This window comes from Tiliqua scincoides, chromosome 13 (assembly GCF_035046505.1).
Source record: "Tiliqua scincoides isolate rTilSci1 chromosome 13, rTilSci1.hap2, whole genome shotgun sequence".
In the NCBI taxonomy this organism is placed as follows: Eukaryota; Metazoa; Chordata; class Lepidosauria; order Squamata; family Scincidae; genus Tiliqua; species Tiliqua scincoides.
Window position 1 is genome coordinate 8,396,390 of NC_089833.1, and position 12,968 is coordinate 8,409,357.

A 12,968-nucleotide genomic window follows, 5' to 3' on the forward strand; every position below is an offset into this window, starting at 1 on the left:
CTTGCCATTACAAATATAATTTATTCTTTTATATAACTGTTTTCATATGATACACTCTGAAGGGCGGATAATGATTCAGGGAGAAAGAGAATGTGAGTGAGTGAGAGTGTGTGTGTGTGTGTGTGTGTGTGTGTGTGTGTGTGTGTGTGTGTGTGTGTGTGTGTGTGTGTTTTCCCCCCAAGACTGTCTTCCCAATTAATGAGATTGGGAACATGTCCCAAAAAAAGTCTTTTTTCCCTTCCAGGCTTTTTATAACACACTCAGATTATTCACTAGTATGTCTTGCGCTTCCTTCGTAAGATTTGATGCCTAAATATTTAATGGATGTTGGTCCCATATAAACAGCAAATCTAATCATTTACTTTTGGCGCCTTTGGTCAGTGGTAAATGTCTACTTTTGCCTCATTTTTTTTTTTTTAAATGGAGATGGAGAAGATTTTGTGTCATTAACAAATAAAAAGTGTTGGATAGACTCCTGCGCGTCTGTAAGAACCATTTGATATCTGTGAAGTTGGAATCGCCTCTGTTGCGGAATCTGGGACTGGAGTACCCAGGATTTGCGTAATTGCTTTAGTTTATGTACCTGCAAAAGGGTTTCCAGAGGTCTGTGTTGTGTTTCCTGCTCTGCCATAAACCAGAAGGACATGGCTTTGGTTACACAGCCCAGGAATAAAGGGGGGGATGCAACTGACCAACTAATGGTATAATCCTTTTATGCTGTAGCCCACCCTTAGAATTCTGTGCATTGTCTTGCGCACTGCATCTTGAACAAGAGAGAACATTCTTCACAGTGTGAGAAAATGGAGAGAGAGAGAGAGAGAAAGAGAGAGAGAGAGAGAGAATTTTTTCTTCCCATCCCTCCCCTCTTTTGTTTTTAACTTCAGGGCATGCAGAATAAAGTACAAATGGTTGGTATAAGCCTACAGCACCTGGTATTCCCAGGTGGTCTCCCATCCAAGTACTAACCAGGCCTGACCCTGCTTAGCTTCCGAGATCAGACGAGATCGGGAGATAGTGTTCAGTATAGGGAGATGGTTGGCAACCTTCAGTCTCGCAAGACTATGGTATAAGCCTACTGCACCTGGTATTCCCAGGTGGGCTCCCATCCAAGTACTAACCAGGCCTGACCCTGCTTAGCTTCCGAGATCAGACGAGATCGGGAGATAGTGTTCAGTATAAGGAGATGGTTGGCAACCTTCAGTCTCGAAAGACTATGGTATAAGCCTATAGCACCCGGTATTCCCAGGCGGTCTCCCATCCAAGTACTAACCAGGCCTGACCCTGCTTAGCGTCTAAGATCAGGCATGTTTATCCACGGATTCTCCTCACCGCAGTTGCCGAATCCGCCCCCGATCGGCCCCCTGCAGACCTTCCAGATGCAACCAGAGCCTTGGACTGGACCAGAGCCTTCTGGTCACGGCTGGGAGACTTTCTGAACCTTGTAGAGGCTGTGCACCACTGCTTGCGGCCTCTCCAAGGCTCAGGAAGGAACCCAGAATGGTTTTTCAATTGATTTAACCACTCCAGGCATCATTCTAAGCCTCAGAAAAGTCACCTGCAGTGGTGTGCAGCCTCTCCAAGGCTCAGAATGGATCTGGGAGGACTCCAGTTGTGTTCAGAGTTCAGGTGGGCTCCAAAACACGTTTTTCCTTATCTTTGGTTTTCAGTATCTGCAGGGGGCCCAGGAACGGATCCCTCTTGGATACAGAGGCCCCAGCTGTGTTCTTTTGTGCTACACTTAGTCCGTTTGCAGAATTCTCTGTAATAAGGTATGGTGATGGCCATAGCATCTAGACGGCCTAGCAAATTCATGGAGGGGAGAGGAGGAGAGGGCTGGTGCAAGGCTTCCCAGCACCTGAGGTTGTCCCCCTTCACCTGGTTTTGTGCCAGCCCTCTGTTCTTCCTTCTGCTATCCAGATTGCCTAAGGAAGAGGGGAGGTGGAGGAGAGCAGAGTGGTGGCAGAGAGAATCGGATAGAGGTAAGCCCCCCCCCCACCCTTGCCAAACTGTTACCTGCAGCAACCACCGTGGTCAGTCTGTGAGTCCTGGCGGTTGGGCATGGTAGCCAAACAGAGCCCTGCCTTCATTGTGCCGTAGAACCTCCAGTGCTGCAAGTCAACATCTGGGGACGATTCCTGTATGGCTGCCTTGTGCGTTTCTCAGAGAAAAAAGGAAGCCTTCTAAAGGACCTTTGGACTAGTCTGGCGGGGCTCCTTTATTTATTCTGAAGCACAGTCGCCCACCTGCATCTTGACAGAAAGCTGTGAGGGTTGTTACGCTGAAAAGCAGGTCTGTGGCCAGTGGTGTAGTGTTAATGCAGGAGCTTGCCATGACACCCCCCCACCCCCATGGTGTTTGTGGGTAGTGTTTAGTTTAGCCCCTTTTATGGGGTTTGTAAAAGCTTACCAAGGTAGCTGGCTGGCCAGGGCACCGATGTGTCGAAATCACGGAGGCGGCTTTGAAAACTCATGGACCATTCCTAAAAAGAACCCTCTCACTCCAAAACCTTGGGCTGGATTTCAGGTTCTGTTTTGGAAAAAAAGAAGCACCCGCACCCGCTAATCTGAAGGCCTAAAAGGAGTTGCTTTATTAGTGTAGTGCGTGTGGCATGTGTAAGAGAAGGACTGCTTTAAGTTTCAGCCTTTCCTGTGGAGTCATGACCAGATTTCTTTGTATAATGTGGTGGTTCAGATCCATAAAGGAGCTTTGGTATAAATAGCACCTTCTTACTCAGTCTTTCTGCTCTTTCGGAGGCTGAGTCACATCTACTCACTTTACTGACCAAAACAAACTCTCTTTTTCTCTCCCCCTCCGCTTTCGACGAGGCCAATGCAGAGATTTTCCTCACGCTCCTTTGACAGCAGAGTCAGCTCAATTCCTATTACACAATCTTTATTTTTGGCTGTGCTAAAAGTGGCAAAAAAAAAAAAAAACCACCAAACCAAACAAAACTCCCCCCAAAGCTTGATTTTTTTTTTTCTCTCCCCTGCTGCCAACCTGAGTTCCAGGCAAGCTAGAAAAGAAACCGTAACGAGACTTGTTAATGGAGTGAATTTAATGTGGAAATTGAGAGAATTACGAACCCCAAACCAGCTCATGCCGTACTTATTTATTTGATTTTTGCAGGCTCCCCTTCTGACTCACGGCCTCGTCCAAGTGAGGAGTAAGGTTCTCTGTGCAAAGTTTTGTTTTCCTTCTCTTCGTACAAGACCACCTTGGAGAAAGTTCCCATTTGATCGGGTTTCAGCTGCTTAAACCCAGTGTGGTTGAATTGGAATTGAGATTTCTCACTGTGCTGGTGCTGTGAGCATAGTGGTATCCCAAGCATTTGTTTTTATTTTATTTGGGAATTTCTGTACTGCCACACAAGCCCCCACTTACTTGATCCAAGGCCTAGCATGCTTTGGGGCTGTCCCCAGGTTGCCCTTGACTTGTCCCGTTAACACATAGACCTCTGAAACAATGCAGAGTCCATCTTGTGTTGTACCAGATCCCCAGGCTGCACTAGGCTCCACATTACATGCTGTTTCCAGCCTGGAGCTAGATTCCACCCAAAATGTTGTGTGTTGGCATCCTTCAGTCTCAGAAGACTATGGTATCACGCTCTGAATGGTGGTTGTGGAACAGAGTGTCCTCTCCAGTGCACAAAGCCCGGGTAAAGTAGATATGGAGGATGGACTGTTACACATGCAGCAAATCCCCCCTCTCCACGTCACTGAAATGGTCCAGTGGAAAGGCAGAAGCCAATACGTTTGGTTGCAGCGGCGGCGCAGGAATTGCCAGAACGTGACTGTGTTCAGCCATGAACTGCCTCAGGGACTCCGGCTCCGGATTTTGCCTCGAGGTTGATTCCTGAAGCCTTTTCCATAACTGGATGTAGCCACAAGGCAGTGGCGGTTTGGGATCAGAGTTTTCCTTCTCTCAGATGAGCTGCTTTCCCAGGCTAAGGAGTCCCATCTACCTGTTTAGTCACCTCTTACGACAAATACAGCCAAACTGAGGGCCTATTCTTATCCCCAGCCCCCAGGGGAAAATGCCCACCCAAAATGGGCAAGTACAAACTCCATCTAGAAACGGCAGCATCCCAACCTCAATTTGGGACCAGCCACGATTTGGGACCAGGCAAAGTCAGACGGAGAGCTGTGTGTGCATCTGTTTTCTGGCAACGCCCCAGAGCAGGCCTTCCAAAAAATTATTGTGTTTTCTCCTGAGACCGACCACCTTTGTAATACTGGAGTAACAATACTGCTGAACCTTGCAGCTCATTGTGGAGGTTGCTCTCTTGCCTTGCGATAGCAGTACAATATTTAGTCCTGGAGCTTAAGGTTATAGCTGAATTCACAAACACTGGGGATTGCTGTGTGTGTGTTGCCTTGGCTGCAGATGACCAAGCACTGAGACAATCATGTGGGAAATGCATTTGCCCTCCACTTGGCCCTGTCCAATTCCATTTTGTCTTCTGTTGAGATTGGCACCGAGCACGGACTGGCAGGAAAATAGCTCATATTTCTTTCTTTGTCCTCCCTTCTATTTGTGCAGGCAGGGACTGTGCTATGACTGGGTCCAAATGGATTGATTTTTGAAAACTTTCAGTGTGCAATTGACCAGTCTTTCTGGGGACACACAGGACGAACTTTCCACGTAATGGCGCTAGGTTTAGGGAGCTTTTGTACCCCTCCCTTAAGGACGTAGCTGCTTCTCTTTCCAAGTAAGCCGATGCTTCGTTGCTTTTGTAAAAAAAAATGCAAACAGAACAGTGGGTTTTGAAGACGATGACCAGGACTGCCACTGTTCTTAAAGCAAGACTTCAGGAAAGCAAAGCAAAACTTTGTAGCAGTGCACAGCATACTTAAAGTGCTGGTGAGATCTTCTTTCCAGCTGTACTTAATTTTTAAGACACAGTGCTATCATTAGCCCCTTCTGCTCTTTCATCTGCTTCACATATTGTACCGCTCTGCAGCCCTCAGCTGGCGTGAGGGGAGACAAATTTACTATGCATGTCCTATAGCCAGCCTGGACCCACTCGGGCAAAAGATGTGCTGCACAGCGAGTCCCCAGGGTGCAGGAGCTTCTGCTTTTGCAAAGCCCTGCTTGCCCCCCAACTTTCGAGGGTCTTGATGGTGGGAAAATAGCATGGAAATCTTAAATCTGCACTGTTAAATCAGGACAGATGTAGCAATCAAAAGGCGTTGTCACTGACTAAAAAGTCCCTGATCAGTTGGGCAGCAGCTATTTTTGACACAGAGGATGTATACAAATGGAAGATGGTAAATAGCATTGTAGAAGAGGTACAGCAATATCTGTTATAGTGTGGGGGAAATGGTCATTGATTGCTCAGAACTCACTGCTCCCATTGGGTAGAATGGTTGGTCAATCACACTGGATCAAAGAGCGCTGTAGTGAATCAGCGCTAAAGGAAGCTGGTCTATCCAAGGTATGTCTGTGTGTCCCCTTTTCCTACACACAGCAGGAAATGCCCCTTCCAAGGTGGTGCCTCTTATGAGACATTTGTGTGGCATCTGGCAACAAGTGAAGTATGATTCTTGGTTCCAAACTCTTATCTGTAAACAAACTGAAACAATTGATTCAACTGCTGAGATTTTTTTAATTGGGAAGCAACCCGAAGACCCCTAAAAAAAATCCAAATTTTTACTCCTTTTGCAGTTCTAATCCGAGCATGAAAGTGCCCTTCTGACCGTGCTGAATAGATTGTTGGACTATGTAACCTCCAAGGTCCTTTCCAAATCTAGTGTTCTGTGATTCCTTGAAACTAAGCAGCATGAGTCATATATGTGCTTTTTGGCCGATATGTTGGGTTGCTTCGATTCAAAAATGAACTGATGTGCTGTCTATTTTTGGTGTGCGTGTGTTTAAAAAGTGTTATAAAAATGCTTTCAAAACTCACACTTTCTCCATATTTCATGAGCCAGAGCCCACTTCATCAGATGCAGAAAGAGTATTTATTTAGCATTTATTTTGTTTTAAAAATGTTCTCTTCTACCTTCTCATCATCAGGTCCAGGGGCACTGCCTTTATTTCCTTTAACTCATTAAAAACCAAAAGTTAACAGAAGCATAAAATCAATCATGGCATAAAGAGGCAGAATGTAAGCACCAGAAAAAAAGTTAAAGAAAACTTGGTGGACATTTTGGAAGCCCTGGGAAAGTGGAAAGGTCTTTGAATGATAGGAGAGAGACGTAAGAGAAGACATTGGGAAGGACCATTCAAGCGGAGGCATTAAAGAGATGGGACATTGCAACCAAGTATGCCATCTTGCTTGTCTCCATCTGCTTCATTTCAGAAGGCAAGGCCCCTTACAGAGAGCCTCTGATGAAGGTCATAGTACAAGAGGCACCCCACCACCACCAACAGAAGCAGAAGGCCCTCAGAAATCCACCTGATTCCATCAGCGTCCATTTGAATAGGTCCAGCACCTTGCAGAGTTAAAATGTTGCTGAAAACCTTACACTTCATCAGTAAGCGATCTAACCGTAACGAAGATGCAAAAGAAGAGCCCCCATTCCCAGGTCACCATCTTCTTGCCAGGTCACGAAATCAGAGCTAGAGTGTGATCCATCACATAAATTTTGCTGATGGTATTTTGAGGCACAGTAGTATGGTAGTTCCCGCAGCCGTGAAATCATGAGTCACACAAGGAGCCTTGTAGCCTTGGCGTGGATATCAAGCTCCTTCAGAGTAACAAATCTCAGAACCAGCTGTAAGACGGATTAGGTAAGACTGTGGGCAGTGGGGCTGTCAGTACACCAACAGAATCCCCTGTCCCTGATTGCCCAGCACCAGGTACAAACAACCTGAATCTGGTGCTTGATTAGACAGGAAGTCAGAATCCCTATAGATTACTGCAACCCCAATCTGAAGTCCTATGTTGGTGGCGCACACAGAACCTGGCAGCAACTGTTACCCTGCACATGCCTGATCTGTCTGATCTCGGAAGCTAAGCAGGGTCAGGCCTGGTTAGTACTTGGATGGGAGACCGCCTGGGAATACCGGGTGCTGTAGGCTTATACCATAGTCTTTCAAGACTGAAGGTTGCCAACCATCTCCCTATACTGAACACTATCTCCCAATCTCGTCTGATCTTGGAAGCTAAGCAGGGTCAGGCCTGGTTAGTACTTGGAAGGGAGACCACCTGGGAATACCGGGTGCTGTAGGCTTATACCATGGTCTTTCCATGCCCGATCTTGTCTGATCTCGGAAGCTAAGCAGGGTCAGGCCTGGTTAGTACTTAGATGGGAGACCGCCTGGGAATACCAGGTGCTGTAGGCTTATACCATAGTCTTTCGAGACTGAAGGTTGCCAACCAACCAACACAGAACCCAGGCAGACACCACTCCCAAATCCACCCCACTAAGCTTGTCCACTCAGTCTGAATAATGCAAAAAACAAAACAAAATTCAAAAAAACCCACCTTAAACTGAAAAAAAAATCAGGGCAGAACAGCACCCTCTCCCATGGCTTGATCATGGATAGCTTTTGTTTTTTATGGACCAAACTGGGGGTTTAGCAATAGCAATGTCAGGGCCTGAAGGTGCTTTGGTAGAAGTATTTGGATCACTGTGGTTAATGGGAAGGCTGGAGGAGAAGGCAGACTTCAGGCTTTATGTTTGGCCATCCTTTCGTCATGGAACTCAAGCCAGTGCTGTGCCCAGTTCACAAGCAGAGACCCCTGAAGGTGTGTCTGAGCCATAGGAGATGATCAAGGCAGGTTAGAGTCCCAGTACCCTACAGAGCACCTGGGTCAGACTGAGGCCTTAGATAGTTCTTCATTGACTTACTCCTCCTGGGCTCTACCTGCCTGCCTTCAGAGTGGAGAGTTTAAAGGGGTTGCCTTCTGGCCTGGTTGGCAACCTTCAGTCTCGAAAGACTATGGTATAAGCCTACAGCACCTGGTATTCCCAGGCGGTCTCCCATCCAAGTACTAAGCAGGCCTGACCCTGCTTAGCTTCCGAGATCAGACAAGATCAGGCATCTGCAGGGTAACAGTTGCTGCATTGCCTTCTGGCCTGGGGATTTACATTTTGCTGTTGGCCTTGCGCATAGCTGAGGTCTCTGGCTTGAATGGTTCTTCAGCAGGTTTGGGGGCTGAAGACCTTGCCTTCAGGGGCCCCTGTTTTGGGGTCCTTCTGGCTAGTCATCAGAGCCTAAGACTGGGTCCACCGCTGGTCTCGCCTCTTCAGGTCAAACCTCAAGAGTTACTACTCAAAGCAGGACTTGTGACAGGTGGTGTTTGTGAGGTTTCCCAGGCAGGCTCCCCTCCAGGCCTAGACCTGCCGAACATCAGCAGGATGACTGTGTCACAGCCCCTCAAGGAAAACCTCTTTCCCCTCATCTGGCCTGGCCAACCGTCCTCTCCTCTCCATCTGCCCACACCCACTGTAATGGGGCTATCCCACCCTCCTTCCAGGTAACGGAAAGCTGAATTTCCCAGGCATGTAATAAAACCATAATTGCCAAGCTGAGAGGCATCCTTCCAGCAGCAGTTATAAAAATGCAAGATATTAAAAGCAATAAAAACCACTAGGCAAAATAACGAGTGCATCGCAGATGAAAAACACCCTCACAGAACACAGGCCCTCTCCAAAGGGTGTGCTGCTATCTCTGGTGGTTCCCCAAGGGAGGAGAACTCAGACTGGTTCTTTGGTTGACGTATCACCTTATTCCTGTGTAGGAAAGGGAAGAGGGGGTAGAGCAGAAAAGCAAAGGGGGTCCAGCCCACCACTCTCCTCTCCTCCATACTCTCTCCTCCCCTCCCTCATCTCTCTATTCATCTTCCAATCCAGGGAGTGTGAGAAGCAGGAGGAGTGGTGAAGGTGGACACTTCCCACAGATATTCCGCTTGAGGTGACTGCCTCAGTCAACCTCTTAGGGATGGGCTAGCCCTGGAGACACATGCAGACTGATAGAATCCTTCTCTTTTGACCCGAAATTGTTTTCATCTGTTCGATGTATAATAGTGTACCTCATCAGCAACTGTTACCCTGCACATGCCTGATCTTGTCTGATCTCAGAAGCTAAGCAGGGTCAGGCCTGGTTAGTACTTGGATGGGAGACCGCCTGGGAATACCGGGTGCTGAAGGTTGCCAACCAACCAACCCCTTTGTATTAGCAATCCCTCCCCTGGCCCTTCTTTTGTCAGTATACATGTGTTTGTAGAGCCGGCTCTTCTACAAGGCCAGCTGAGGCAGTTGAAGCAGGCAGCAGTTTGGGGGAGGGAACCCTTCTCTCTCCACCCACTCATCCCAACTGTTCCCCTTGCTCCCCGGATTGGAAAAGGAAGCCAGAAAGGGGAAAGGTGGGGGAGAAGTGAACGGTGGACTAGAGCAGTGTTTCTCAACCAGTGGTACTTGAAGTGGTGTCCGGTGGCACGCACAGGATCCTCGGAACTCCACTGCTTGGCAGCAAGACCAGCAATGCAGTGCAATAAGCAGCAGTAGGAAGCTTGGCTTGGTAGGCTTGAAAAAACCTTCCTGCCCACCCTGAACTTTTTACTGGTGTTTGTTGCATTGCATCTGACCTCCCTGCACATGCTTGATCTCGTCTGATCTAAGAAGCTAAGCAGGGTCAGGCCTGGTTAGTACTTGGATGGGAGACCGCCTGGGAATACCAGGTGCTGTAGGCGTATACCATAGTCTTTCCATGCCCGATCTTGTCTGATCTCGGAAGCTAAGCAGGGTCAGGCCTGGTTAGTACTTGGATGGGAGACCACCTGGCAATACCGGGTGCTGTAGGCTTATACCATAGTCTTTCCATGCCTGATCTCGTCTGATCTCGGAAGCTAAGCAGGGTCAGGCCTGGTTAGTACTTGGATGGGAGACCGCCTGGGAATACCAGGTGCTGTAGGCGTATACCATAGTCTTTCCATGCCTGATCTTGTCTGATCTGGGAAGCTAAGCAGGGTCAGGCCTGGTTAGTACTTGGATGGGAGACCACCTGGCAATACCGGGTGCTGTAGGCTTATACCATAGTCTTTCCATGTCTGATCTTGTCTGATCTCGGAAGCTAAGCAGGGTCAGGCCTGGTTAGTACTTGGATGGGAGACCGCCTGGCAATACCGGGTGCTGTAGGCTTATACCACAGTCTTTCCATGCCTGATCTTGTCTGATCTGGGAAGCTAAGCAGGGTCAGGCCTGGTTAGTACTTGGATGGGAGACCACCTGGCAATACCGGGTGCTGTAGGCTTATACCATAGTCTTTCCACGCCTGATCACGTCTGATCTGGGAAGCTAAGCAGGGTCAGGCCTGGTTAGTACTTGCATGGGAGACCGCCTGGGAATACCGGGTGCTGTAGGCTTATACCATAGTCTTTCCACGCCTGATCACGTCTGATCTGGGAAGCTAAGCAGGGTCAGGCCTGGTTAGTACTTGCATGGGAGACCGCCTGGGAATACCGGGTGCTGTAGGCTTATACCATAGTCTTTCCACGCCTGATCTCGTCTGATCTGGGAAGCTAAGCAGGGTCAGGCCTGGTTAGTACTTGGATGGGAGACCACCTGGCAATACCGGGTGCTGTAGGCTTATACCATAGTCTTTCCACGCCTGATCTCGTCTGATCTGGGAAGCTAAGCAGGGTCAGGCCTGGTTAGTACTTGGATGGGAGACCGCCTGGCAATACCGGGTGCTGTAGGCTTATATCATAGTCTTTCAAGACTGAAGGTTGCCAACCATCTGACCTCCCAATTTGGAAGTAACTGGTGATGACATCATGACATTAGTACTTCTGGTGGTACTTCCAGTAGGTGTTCTGTGAAGAGTGGTATGGAGGTGGGGGAGACAAACATTGAGAAATGCTGGGCTAGAGCATTGAAGCATCAGCAGTCAAGGGTAGGAAGCAGAATTTGTTACCCAGGGGGAGGGGCTGGTTTGGGACCATGACCCCTGCGTGTGCATGTGTTGTATTGATGTGTCTCCCAACTGTGGGCACCGTTGAATGCACCTGATGAAGTAGTTTCTGCTCCCTGGAAAGCTTCTGCCACAATAGACTTGTTGGCCCTTTGCAGGATGCCACAAGACGTCACGGTTTCTGCCGCAACAGATTTAACAAGACTATTTTCTGGACTACAAAAGGGTTGTGGCGTATACACAGATACATGGTGAGCGATGGTGTTTTTTGCGCGGTAGTTCAAACGGCGCATATGGTTGTCATTGATGGTGGCTTATTGGTGCCGCAGTTCAAAGGCCGTGTGCAACTTGCATCCCACATGTCTTGGACGGTTTCAAAGACAGTTATATTAAAACGTACTTGTAAAGGATGCTTTAAAGTTAATTTTATGTACAAGCCTTCTGGGTTACATCTGGGAAAGAAAAACAAGTGTAAACGGTTTCTCTTTCTGCCTCTCATCTCACCCTTTCGTGGGATAGCACAAGTGTCAGATATTTGGGGAGTGAGGTGTTGTCTTTGTTTGTTCTTGTTTTGGCTTTGCTCTGAAGAGGAGGGAACAAATACAGGCAGCCGTAGGAGTTTTAATGCAAATGTCCAGTTCTGAAATACAAGAACCTGGATCTGGCCAGGGTCCTAGGATGCTATTTCCTGGTGACCGTCATCTTGCAGATGTTCTGTAATGCGTAGGATCCTTGGGGCATTCCCTCCAACCCCAAATCCAATACAAGTTGGGCATCCCTTATCCCGAAATGCTTGGGACCAGAAGCGTTTTGGATATCAGATTTTTCCATATTTCAGAATATTTTTATATATATAAACTTGGGGATGGGACCCAAGTCTAAACATGAAATTCATTTGTTTCATATACCCCTTTTACACATAGTCTGATAATTTCAAACAATATTTTTAAAAATTTTGTGCACGAAACAAGGTTTGTGCATGAAACACAGTTTGTGATTTTATTTCGTTAGGTAAAGAAGTAAAAAAAAAAAAACAAGTCATGTTGGTGCTCAAAAAAGTTTCCAGATAAGGGATGCTCAACCTGTATTTTCTTTTCTTTTTTTTCTGTTGGGGAGGGTCATCTGTATACCACTTTTCCACCTCCTAAGAGCCCCTCGAGGCAGCTTGAATTTCCGTTCAAAATGGAAAATATAATATACATGTTCTATAAGTAAGTAGAATTATTGTATAATATAAAAACACTAGTAGAAAGCAAAGTAAAAAAGACCTGATAAATTGAAAGCAACAGAGATATGAGAACTATTACAACCACACAAGCAACAAGAAATAATAAAAGAGGAAACTTAAAGCATTGAAAAAAGGAGGAGTTCAATCAAGTGCTTTTGTAAAGGAGACAGGCTTCATCAAGCGGCGGAAGGATAGCACTGAGGGGGCCAAGAGGGCCTCCAGCGGGAGGGAGTCGAAAAGCATGGGGGCTGTGCCCAAAAAGGCCCTGATCACATGTCCCCCATTTGCATCTGTTACCCTGCACATGCCCGATCTCGTCTGATCTCGGAAGCTAAGCAGGGTCAGGCCTGGTTAGTACTTGGATGGGAGACCGCCTGGGAATACCAGGTGCTGTAGGCTTATACCATAGTCTTTCCATGCCCGATCTCATCTGATCTCGGAAGCTAAGCAGGGTCAGGCCTGGTTAGTACTTGGATGGGAGACCGCCTGGGAATACTGGCTGCTGTAGGCTTCTACCGTAGTCTATCGAGACTGAAGGTTGCCAACCATTTGCACCTCTTTGTTGTCCCCCATTTTATTCTTTGAATAAAAATGTTGCATTTTCCCAATGCACCCACTCAATGCATCCACGATCCATAGGAGAGAGGAGGAGAAATGGCTGCTGTTGTGAAGGACCACCTCATACAAGGGACAACTTTGTGTCAAAGCAGTGTTCTAGCATGTCTAAGATGTCAGAGACAAGGGTTGCAAGTACCCAATTTTGCAGCGATGGCTTGAATAAACCTGCTATCTCTAGCCAGCACCTGACACTATTCATTCCCTCTACCACACGCCAGGCCAGCGCCGTTCATCCCACCGTAAATTGAATCTGCTGGTATAT

The 12,968-nt window shown here is 47.5% G+C and overlaps 1 protein-coding gene and 5 pseudogenes across 1 annotated transcript in view; 4 read left to right on the forward strand and 2 right to left on the reverse strand.

The window, feature by feature from the left end:
* The window catches only part of LOC136663868 (ankyrin repeat and fibronectin type-III domain-containing protein 1-like), a 473,183-nt gene that overhangs the window by 329,392 nt on the left and 130,823 nt on the right, over window positions 1-12,968 (forward strand). The window lies entirely within an intron of this gene.
* LOC136633708 (5S ribosomal RNA) lies at window positions 918-1,040 on the reverse strand (annotated as a pseudogene).
* LOC136633966 (5S ribosomal RNA) lies at window positions 1,070-1,192 on the reverse strand (annotated as a pseudogene).
* On the forward strand, window positions 7,053-7,175 carry LOC136634021 (5S ribosomal RNA; annotated as a pseudogene).
* LOC136633722 (5S ribosomal RNA) lies at window positions 8,981-9,100 on the forward strand (annotated as a pseudogene).
* LOC136633937 (5S ribosomal RNA) lies at window positions 12,371-12,487 on the forward strand (annotated as a pseudogene).